General features: G+C 36.2%; 1 long non-coding RNA gene across 1 annotated transcript; it reads right to left on the bottom strand.

The window, feature by feature from the left end:
* Positions 1-274: 274 nt before the first annotated feature.
* Positions 275-4,382, bottom strand: LOC135298023 (uncharacterized). Its single transcript, XR_010359983.1, has 3 exons — positions 4,172-4,382; positions 1,710-1,779; positions 275-772 (listed from the first exon to the last, which is right to left on the bottom strand). It is a non-coding gene; the product is annotated as an uncharacterized LOC135298023 (long non-coding RNA).
* Positions 4,383-11,976: the final 7,594 nt, after the last annotated feature.

Genomic DNA, 11,976 nt, shown 5'->3' with positions numbered 1-11,976 from the left:
ATTTTCTAGGGGTACCCCAAAAGTGAGCAGTTTGTTTCAGTGAAGCTCCACAGACCCCAGTATCCTACTGCTTACAAATTATTTTATTAATTCACATTACTCACATACTGCTGGCTTGAGTGCATATACATTAGTCTTGCTAAGAAAGCCTTTATTTTAAAGAAACTTTTATTTTAAAGAAAGAAAAAGATAAAGAACAACAAATTAATCAAACCTCAGTGATTATATACCAGCTGCTGAGCTCCTAGTAAAACTCCCAGCACATGTGTTCAAATTTTCCCATTTGTTTCAGGATTTACAGTGAAGAGGGGACATAACCGAGTGAATGTGGATGAAACTCCATTTTTTCTAATGAGTTACATATGCTTTACATGAATGCTTGAATTGCATGAAATGCATGATGTTGATTAGGTTGATGAGAAGTATAGGTATACAGATACATCTCTTGCTAGTAGCAAGATTTCTCTCTTCACAGTACTGTTTAATACTGTGAAATATGAAAAGGAAGGGAAATACAAAGCACATGTCTGACCTGTATCCAGTGCTGCTCTTTATTAGTAATCAGATCATTGACTTAGATTACTTTGAGGCTCTTCATGCTAATGACAGAAGCAATACAGACACACTGACATGAATTGTTCCCAAGGTATTTCCTGAACTTGGTGAACTTGTCCAAAGGAAGAGCTGCAAAAGGTATTCAACCTGTATTCCCAGCTCATCTGTTTTCAGCTGATGTCTGAGAGACTTGGGAAGATTTTCCTCGGTTCTGTCTCTAAGGACAAGGAATAAAGAGAATAGAAAAGAATCTTTTACTCGGCATTTAGCAGCAGTTCCTAGAGTAGCAAGCGGTAAGATATATTCTCCTTTGAACAGATTTCCAATAAATCTGGAAAGGCACGGGGGGTAGAAGAGATCAATGAACCATGCTGAGTTACAGAATGACCTTACAACCCACAGGAAGAAGATCTCATTGGTGTTTATTTTTAGATGACAACTGTGTTGGACTGGCTTTCTTTCTTGGCAAATGCACTAAGAACAGAAGTGGTATAAATAACACCTATGGTGATTTTGAATATAGCAGAAAGGAATCCAATGAGGCCTCCAGCCTCCTGTTAATATATACATTGAACCCCAGTTAAAATCATCGCAAACTTTAACCATGTGCAGTAGTTAAAGAAGCAATCTTATGCCGACCAAATGGCACCACTGGCTATTTTACATTAGGTTAGTAACAAAAGCTTGCCTCATGAACAAGCTCATGTCTCAAGGTTTTTGGAGAGAGCTGCAAAAATAAAACATCAGGTGCAGCAGCAGTTGGCAGTGACACAGGTTTTCACTGAGCCGTTAGAAAGACAATGGAAAGTGGGGCTAGTTTCAGAATAAACTGTTAAATAAATAACAAGGAATAAAAGAACAGATACAGAGTAAATTCTGCAGCCACATTTTAACAGTATTTGTTTCCCTATTTATTTGGACAATTCATTTTTGGTGAAAAATTAAGAATGACAACATTTACTCTTGTGCAGCACAGAGACTGAGTTTAGTTTGTGTGAGTACTGTAGAAAGTCCTCCTTAATTCTGACAAAACAAAGAGCAACATTTTGATAGTATACTTTCCATGATGTCTGTTTTTGTTAATTGCTTTTTTTTTCTGAACCCTCAACTCTAGGAATTTCTTTTTTGTTATTATTATTAACATGGAATCTTACCTTTCATTAAGTAGCAATGAAGTACCACATGGCTATGCTTGCAGATTTCATGTCGGAAATGTGTCCTGATCTTCATTTCGGAGAAAAAAAAAGAAGCGACAAAAAATTATCTTACACTCTTATTTATTCTTTATTATTATTTAGAATTTGGCTATAGCGATAATGTTTTTACTGTTATTTAGATAGATCATGATGTATGTCTATTTTTCGGGTAAGAATTATGAATGCTTTCAGTAACAGTACTGTATTTTTCCCTGTTTAGCATATTCTGTTATAACAGGCACCATAAAATCAGTGTCCTGGCTGTACGTTGAGTGTTGTTGTGACGGGAATGGGGGACAGAGGAACAGCTGCCTGGATGAATACAGATATCTGAGCACTGACTAAGCATGGACATGAACACTGCCCTCCTTAAGGAGAGCGAGGAGGGCTCGGGCACGGCAGGAACAGCTGCTGTCAACATGGCTGCTGACCTGGAACGTCGCTTCTTGAGAGGGGAAACGCTGCAGCTCCTCTGCATTGTTACTATGGTCTATTTCAATTTAGGCACAGATTTTAAAAGACTAACATATTTGACCTCCCAATCCATTTCCAAATCTTTGTTGGTTGAAGTGAACACCTTCTGGAGGTGTCACCTTGCAGAATTTTTCTCATGTTTCCTGTTTGGTGACTTATCCCACAAGGCAACAATTAAGTTTGAAAAGAGATAAGGAGAACTTTCTCCCCTCATTTTGGAAATTAGTCCAGGAAACAGAATAGTCCTTAAAGTGCTAAATAGTTCTTTAAGTCTTCGAGGAAAGGATATAGGAAGTGAGAGAAGAAAATAATGTATTTTTCTCTCTACATATATTTTTTTGCTAAAATACTAGTAACATATCAGTCATCCTGTGAAGACATAAAATTATGGTCCAATTAAAACCAGATGACAGGAAAAAAGAGTCATTTTGAGTCTAGACTTCAGCTTAATGACTCAAATTCATATAAACTCAAAATCAAATATGCTGACATAAGGCATTTTTCCACTAATTCAAGAGTAAGCGATCTGTTTGTGCTTGAAAGGAGAGCTCAATGTGTTATATTTTGCATACTTTTTTCTGCTTTCTATTAAGATACAGAATGAAAAATAAATGAAAAAATGTTCTAAAGCAAAAGGGTGTGAAAAAGCTGAGGATGTGTTCTCTGTAAAGGGCAATATAAAATCTCATATTAAATTGTCATATAAGTTAATTATAAAGCAAAAAAGGCAAAATATTCTGTTTATGGATCTTGGTACATTCTGAATGGGATTTAAAATTCATTTATTTTATAAAATCATCTATACCCTTGTAAGAAGATATAAGGCTCTGCTAAGTTTTGTAGGATTTTAACAAATATTCATACATAAATTCAAATGCTGTAAGCACTGCTTTATTTAATTGAACTTTTCAGAAAGTTTCATTTTGTAAAACTGTTCAGATAAAAAGGAGGAAGTTCCACCACAAGCTGTAGAACTCTGTTCAAAAGTTTCATGGACATGAGTAGGAAAGACATATCAGGCTGTGGGTAAATGTTACATAAGATGAAATGGCTTCTGTGCTTCATTCCCAAAGCCAACAGACATGGTGCAGTTTGTGTCTGTACAAACAAACTATCCTCTCTCCAGACCATGCTGGTGACATCCAACCAGCTGACTTGGAACAGCTTCCAACATGTTACCCTTTAAAGCATTCCCAGATATGCTAGCTACTTTGATAATTTAGTAGTTTTGCTAGTTCTCCTGGATTAAATCTATCAGAAACCAGGCTAACAGGTTAGCAATATGAATGATTACATATCAGTATCCAGCTCATTTTTAATTTTCTTGAGATTTAACTGTTAATATCAGAAAACTAACACAAATTTTTTAGTAGGTAGAACTATTACCACAGGGATCCACAACATTAAGGAGGTGACGATTTTAATACCTTACACTGACTGGTAGCTTATAAAAATTCCACTAAATCAAAGTACAGCAAATATAAATACGATTCAGAAATACAGCAACCAAACCCAGATAATGAGTACAGGCAATTTTAACAACAGAATGATGAGTGAAAATCATAAGTTTTATGGTCATGAATGGATGGATGGATGGATGGATGGATGGATGGATGGATGGATGGATGGATGGATGGATGTGTCTATAATCTATCTATCTATCTATCTATCTATCTATCTATCTATCTATCTATCTATCTATCTATCTATCTCTGCATCCATCCCAAAAGATAACTGATGAATTTATATAAAAAGCAGTGGATATTTATTATAAACTTCTTAGCAAAGTCATTAGCAGCATAGCATTCTTGCTATGAGCCACTCTTCTGCCCAGATCTCTAAGTTCTCATATCTTATAAAGGTCTGCAAGATGCCTGCTGTTGCCACTTGGGCGTCACAAGCATATCCTGACCAGTATTTCAAGCTTATTTGGAGAAAATGCTCACCTTTCTCAGCCTGTGCCATCTGCAATGCTGATTTTCTTCTGATAAACTCACATTGATGAATTTCTCAGTTCCTTTTATCTCCTTATAATGCTGTGACCCACGGGCCACGCACATTCTCAGCTGTCCAGACTATCCTTCTGCTGTTTTGCTGAATCTATTCTAGTCAAAATACAAGAGGCTAGGGAGCCGGTTCTTTGAAACAGGCTGATAGACAGCTCCTCTTTTCTTTCGTTTACAGCTGTCTTAACCACAAAGCTATTTCATTATTTTTGCTATGTTCTATTCATTATGCTGGCTCAGCAGCTTGTTAGTTCAGCAATTCTGTTACAGACTACAGATATTTTAAGGCCCACCAGTTATGCTTACTCAGCGACTGAGTTAGCCTCTGTCCTATCTCAAGCAATGTCAGATGCAGTTTTGCAGGGTTTGGCAAGAATTGTACCGTTCAGCACTTCAACCCCATGCACACAGAGAGATAAGTGATACATTGCATCCCATCTTTGCTCAGCAGTTGCCTCCCCAGCAAAAAACAAGATCTGCTAAAGTTTGCTGTCCTGTACTATTGTAGTGTTATTGCAGATTCTTTCCTCTGTCAGGAAAATCTTGATCCCCTCTGGCATTTTGGATTTCCTCTTGCAGCTACCCAGCCTTATCATTTTGGTTTCAGGTCTGTTCACATGTAGCCAAGAAAACAATCCGTAATCAACACCTTTCCGGACCACCAGAGCTCCTTGTCAGCAAACATATTTCAGGTGGGACTGTGGGAATGCCTGTATGGTGTTTCCGCTGTCCCTGCAGGAGTTTAGCCTTTGCTGCTCTGAGGCACATGATATCCACTTGATAACCTCATTTCAAAGCCATGCACAAGCAGCTTTGCCATTTCTGAAGCAGATGAAAATGTCTGATTTCCGCTCTGAGAAACCTTCGTAAGTCCCAGTGAAGATAACGGGAAGGTACCTTACTGACCAGTGATCACAGTACTACCCAGGGCTCCATGCAATGACCAAATATGCTGCCGTATGGCCAGCACCCAGGAAATCCTTCCCTATCCTGAAGGATTTATTTACTGTTTGATCAAAGGCCGGAGTAGGGCAAAGAGCAGATGGTGGCTTCGGTGGCTGCAGAGCAACAGCACCAGGATTAGCCCCAGTGTGAACCATCAGAGTGACAAGCCAAGAGAAGAAAGATTTGATTGAAAAGAGCATTTCCACAGGTGACCTGCTGTAAAAATAGCATATGGTTCAGGAGATTGCAGGCTGCTGTGTGGATTTAACATGGTCTGTGCTCCTTGGCACTAAATGAAGAACAAAAGAATTACTGAAAAAGCCATACTTAGAAAAAGAACATTCTGTGTGGGTTTCCAAAGGAACCAAAAAATAAAATAAAAATAAGAAATGAAAATAACTGAAGAGATCTCCTAACCCTGGGAAGCTGTGATTCACTCACATGATTTAAACTGTATAAAAGTGCCTGAGAAACTTCAAATATTGAAAATGTTTTCAAATATTAATAAATAATGTATCATATTTTTTCTACACTAGAGGAATGGTGTGACACCTGATATGGCTAAAATGTCTCCCCACACCTAAATTTGAATACCAGATGTAAATTTTTTGTACACCTTAAGCTGCTTCTCAGGTCTGCATGTGCAGATGGAAGTAATAATTTTGTGTTTTAATTAAATATAGAATGTTCACCCACTCTTTGCACATTAAATGTTAATGACAAGAGCGTGACATAAGTGTATATTTATTTTTTTAATAAATGCAGTTCATGGATTTGAAGGCTGTGTTGACATCATAGACTATTTTCCTCCCTAGTTTTATTAGTGTTTTTCCAACCTGTTTCATATTTCTCTAAAAGAAGGCCACTGCCACTCCCAAGCACACTTTCTGCTGGTGGTTGCAATCAAGTGCATAGCTGACAGAAGACTTAAGCAAGCAAAGATTAGAACATTTTCCCTGCAAAACTTAATTGTTGCTGAAGTTCATTAAATTAAAATGAAAGTCCTGGAAATCCTTATGCTGTACAGAAGTTTCTGCTGAGATGGGTTTGCTTTTGGTCTGGTTTCTTTCTTACATACCAATTCTGTGATGTAGAGTCTTCTTCACACATTTAAATCAGTTGGTTGCTTAATGTCACTGAATAAGATTCTAAACCAGAATGATGAAGCTTTTATAATGACATTTAGAGCTTAAGTATTCCTGTAATTTTTCTGAAGCTTTTATAATGACATTTAGAGCTTAAGTATTCCTGTAATTTTTCTATTTCCCATCAATATAAATCTTTTTAGGTAGAGAAGTAATTTAAGCTCAACATCTTTAAAAATATTTTTATTTAAATGTAGGAACATTTTAAACCACTTCTTTTTTTTTTCCTGGGAAAACAGTGAATTGAGCAGTATTAAAATTTTTAATGAATTTCTCATATTGCCCTACAGTTGGTTTAAAAAATTAATTAAAACCCCAATCATTGTACTTTTTTGAATAAGCTGTAGTGGTGAAAAAAAAAATTCAGGAGTTTTGGAAAGGGTAACAATCAGAAAATAGGACAAAAGCAAGGAAAATCTGTGGTTGTCTAGTGAGGTTGCCTTTCTGAGAGCAGAGGCTTAAAGCATAACTGTAGTTTCAAGTGGAAAACATCAGTGGAAAGTACGACATCAGGGTGAAAAATGTTTGAGGAAAGAAAAAAGACAGTAGAGGAATATGGGGGTCAGTGGAAGAGAGAGTGATGTAGATGAGGGATCAGAAGCATGAGCAAAAATTTTCTGAGCAACAGAGTCAAATGCGGGCTACAGACTGAATTGCAGAAAAGTGGAAGTAAGAAAATAAGCAGTCTCAATATTAGTATTAACTGGAACCCCAGACCACAATTCTACTGGAAACCATTACTATTATTGAGAAAAATAACAAATATTGTACTCCTCTCTATCTTCTCACAAGGATGCCATTTAGTGTAAGACATAGCTTTACTCTGTCGATATATATGTATACTTTGGGAATTTTAAATGTCTAAATCAGTATGAGTAGAGTTGTGAGCTAATCAGTATTTGTTAGCAACAGTTTGGACAAAATTTTCCTGAGGGGGCTGACTTCATTGTCTTTCTTATCATTGTGCCAGGGTTAATTCTTGGTCCCTGATGCACAATGACCTGGATAAAATCTGAAAGGACAGACTAGAAATGAAGGGGTCTCTTTTTTTTTGTTAATTGGTATGTTTGTTTGTTTGTTTGGGGGATTATTTGAGGTTTATTGTTTGTTTGGTTGGTTGGTTGGTTTTTTTGGGTTTTTTTTTGTGTGTGTGCACTTTTTTTGCTTGGTTTTGGTTCTTGTTTTTGGTTTTGGGTTTTTACGAAGTTTTTTTTTGTTGCTGTTGTTTTGGTTTTCTTTCTTGGAGTCAATTATCACACTATTTTATAATAGTTTTTAATTTAAATGCATTAAACATTCAATCTAAACTTTTCTCACCTCTGTTTCTTGTCTCCTTCTTCCATTCTTCTCCCTTCTTTTCTGAAAAAGCATGTATTTCTTCTTTCAAGTGTTTTTGAAAGCAAAAGGCATGCAAGAAAATCAGTGTGAAGCTATACTCTTTTACTTACTATTATCCTGCACTTCTTGCTCCAGAATACCTGCAGCTGAAGAGGTTTATGAAACAGAACATTGTTCTGATTACAGTCTAATTAATTACTAACACCTACAAATGAAATGCATTAATGCTGCCAAAAATGACAACCTTTATCAAGGCACAATGGAGAAAAGCATTAAGAAAAGCTATGTGGGTTATCTTAGTGGATTTAGAAATTTTAAAAATTCAATCACAGATGTTCAATATTCTGGTGAATATTTTAGTGTTCACAAAGAAACTAATTGGTGCTACCAGTTCTGCTTTTAAAAAAAATAATCCTCATTATGAGAAAATTAATATTTTTCTAGTAAATTTTCTTACTTTTAATGAAGCTGAAAATATTTCTCCTCCATGTTCTGCTTGTACAGCTGAAGCAAAGAATTTAAAGTGGCTCTCTCTGGCTTAATGTGCTGGTGTCATGTAATATTCTTCCTGAGACACCAACAAAGTTGTGCAGCAGATGTCTGTACTAGTCATGCACAGTCACTTCCAAAACTTCCATAGAGGCAAGATGAAGAAAAAAGAAGAGAACTGATGAAATATAAAATGCTTAGAATTTTAAGTTTGCTTCAGGTGTTGACTCTGTCGATGTCTTAGTATCTTAAAGTCCAAGTCCAAAGTATAAATGGTATGGATAAGTGTGACAAGCTGCAACTAGCTGGGAAATGGTTCAATATTCTCAGCTTAATTTAGTGTTTCATAGCTTTCTGAGGAAAACCTGTTGTATTGTAAAGAGACATGATATGAAAAAAAATCTTTTAAATTCTATCAGATCACATAAACTCAGAGAAAATGCACAGCAAAGAATGTTTTGTGTTGCCATTTTGTGTCCAGGCTGGATCTGTAACCACCACTGAATTTGGAGTATCTCTTATCAGTACTATTTCATACTATTCTTTCTAAGGAATATGCAGACCACACTGTATCTATTAAGGGGTTTGGTTTTTTGGTTGTTTTTTTTTCTTCTTTTCTACTAATCTTTAATTGAAATCTTTTTTATTATCAGTATTCATTATAAAGTCACTTCAGGAAAGATTTCTTTCCCTCTCCCCTATAAATACCTATTAATAGAATAGTTAGCGTATTTGTAGGTGATAAAACAAAATAAAACAGATTCCGTGTAGGAAATTCTGCAGGGAGAGCCCTATTGCATGAATGAGAATGAATAGGAAAAAAAGGTCTTAATTTCCAAAGAGCAAGAATAATTTCCAGATCTTTTATGCAAAGTAAAGTCACAATCTTAAGAATAAAAAGGTGAAGAGAAACCATCCTTCATAAAAAAGCATTGCCTGTCAGAATTTGTGAAACTAAATGGACCTTCTCAAAAAATAAGCAGTCTTCCTAACAATACAAATGCTATAGGATTTTACGTGTGGAAAAAAAAATCAAAACCAGGCTACCAAATTAGTCAGGAAAGCGATGAATAGGGCACAAATGACTCACATTGCCACTGAACATTAAATGTAGCCAGACTTGGACTTACCTGAGCAAAAACATATGGGTGGTAGGGGGAGATGGGGAGGGTGAGAGTGGGGCAGTGTCTGTGTGTGTGATCAAAATATTTGATATATTATGTTTGCTAGGCTAAGATATAAGAAGAAAGAAAAGCATCTCTTCATTATTTCAAAGGCTGTTGTTTTAAAATGCATCTAGACAACTAAGTAGGGGTCAGTGAACTTTTCAAAGTGCAGGTTTAAGTGAAACTGAAACTTTAAGTAAAGCTCATTAAGGTAAAATATTTTCTTTTCACTGAGTATAATTTGTGGCAGTGAAATCATTGCAGATAGGAGGTATTAATTTTAAGCTAAAAAAGCCATGGCTAAAAGCCATGCCAGTAAATGAGATGTAAAGAGATAACAACTGAAGTTCGTGTAGGTTTTGCCACTCATTATGACAAGAGTTAGACTGGTTCCATTGGGTGACAGGTCAATTCAATGTGTCCTATATTAAAATGAGAAGAGGAAAAGAGGAGAGGAGAGGAGAGGAGAGGAGAGGAGAGGAGAGGAGAGGAGAGGAGAGGAGAGGAGAGGAGAGGAGAGGAGAGGAGAGGAGAGGAGAGGAGAGGAGAGGAGAGGAGAGGAGAGGAGAGGAGAGGAGAGGAGAGGAGAGGAGAGGAGAGGAGAGGAGAGGAGAGGAGAGGAGAGGAGAGGAGAGGAGAGGAGAGGAGAGGAGAGGAGAGGAGAGGAGAGGAGAGGAGAGGAGAGGAGAGGAGAGGAGAGGAGAGGAGAGGAGAGGAGAGAAGAGAAGAGAAGAGAAGAGAAGAGAAGAGAAGAGAAGAGAAGAGAAGAGAAGAGAAGAGAAGAGAAGAGAAGAGAAGAGAAGAGAAGAGAAGAGAAGAGAAGAGAAGAGAAGAGAAGAGAAGAGAAGAGAAGAGAAGAGAAGAGAAGAGAAGATATATTTTGTAGATTTCCTAAATACAGACTAATAGGATTTTGTAGCATGCCAGACAGGACAAGAGTAGAATACCAGGTCAAGAAATTATATTCAGCATTACTTGGAATGAAACAATTGGAATTTTAGCCATGTCCCCTGAAACAGAAAGTACTCGAAACTAGTCAGCTGAGCCTGCATCTCCTATGATTAATACAAATAGATGATAATAACAAGAATGATTCGCAGAGACTTGAACACTGCTAGTTAAAAGTATTTTAAAGTAACTGGAAAAAATGGAAATATTCATGTATCTTTATATCCCAATTTCTACTTTGTCTGTCCATCAACTTTTTTTTAATATAGACTGTTGCTTCTTGTGCTTTCTTTTTGTGTCCGTTGATAGCATCATTATGTTTTGGGGTTTTTTTTCCTTACAATGCCTTTTTGCAATCTTCAAAGACATAAGGTAGAATAGTATAGTTCAAAGGTCTGTAAATATTTTCAACCTGACTTTAGCTGCATGTTCTGAAAGAGGGAAATAGTCTGAATGCTACTTTAAAGACCTACTTTGTCTTTAAAAAAGGTATGAAATTTTGATCTGTTGGATGTTTAATTTTTTCTTCTTTAATGTGTGAATAATGCTAACTCCAAATCTTCCATGTCCTTCTTTGTTGCTTTAAATTCCAAAAAACCACAGCTTCTCTATATTTTGTAAGAAACAAAATGTTAGGTTTTTTTTATTTGAATATATAGCATTCTGTTAGAAAAAAAACAGTGGTTTTATTATGTTGTCTTTTGAAAATTCACTAGATTGAGATTTTTTCATTTATTCTGATTTCCTAATCAGATATTAAGAATTGTAAAGACTTAAGACCTTTACACAAAATACAGAAAACCACCTACAGGTCTTCTGTTGATAAAACAGACTCTAGTAGTTCTAATGTGGAGATGTGCAGTTGAGTGACAAGATCAGTCACTTTTATTTATACAGTCATAATACTCAAAAAAGCAGGTAGTCTTGATTAATATAAAAAAAAATGCTTTACAAAGGCAGTCAGGATCACTGAGAGAGAGAGCAGCAGCAGAGAGAGGAAGTGACTTGTTTAAGACGTTCAACCTTGTCACGTGTAGAGAAAAAACTCAAGAATGCCAGTTTGGTGCTTAAACTCAGCTGACTCTCCCAGAGTTATTCACTGTGATATACTCATACGTATATTCACAGTTTTTTCCTATTTTAGATACAGTTCTCAATTTGTGCACATAACCCCTTTTATTTCTTTCCTAAGAGCACTGAACATTGAACAATCTTGCTGACTGGAGTGGCTGCCAAAGCAGCAGATTTTGCAGTAACTGCAACAGATTGAAAGAGGTAATAGTGAAAACTGGAAACTGTAAAGAAAAAAAGGGACTAATTCATATAGGGGATAGATGGATGTCACATGCTTTTCACAGCCTATCAAACAGCTGCTATTCAAAATTGCCCATATTGATTATTTGAAGCAGTATCCATACTAGTTCATTATCTGCTTTTGGACTAGAGTACACATAGCATTTGTTCAACATTTTCAACCAATGAACACATTTGTTAAAATAGCAATGGTTTTTGTGATTTACAAACAATGAAAGGAGTGAAAATAGTGAAAAACAATTCATAATAATAGAATTTCCTCCTGCTACAAAACCCTTTGATATTTATTGCATTGAAAAACACTGATGAAAAATTCAATTGTCTTTTTTCCCATTTCGCCTTTCTTCCCCCCATCTTCAGAGCAGTTAAAAATACATGTCATAGAATGATACATATCAAT

Source organism: Passer domesticus, chromosome 3 (assembly GCF_036417665.1).
Source record: "Passer domesticus isolate bPasDom1 chromosome 3, bPasDom1.hap1, whole genome shotgun sequence".
Classification (NCBI taxonomy): domain Eukaryota; kingdom Metazoa; phylum Chordata; class Aves; order Passeriformes; family Passeridae; genus Passer; species Passer domesticus.
Note: the sequence above shows the minus strand (reverse complement) of the source record. Positions and strands in the feature narration are given on the sequence as shown.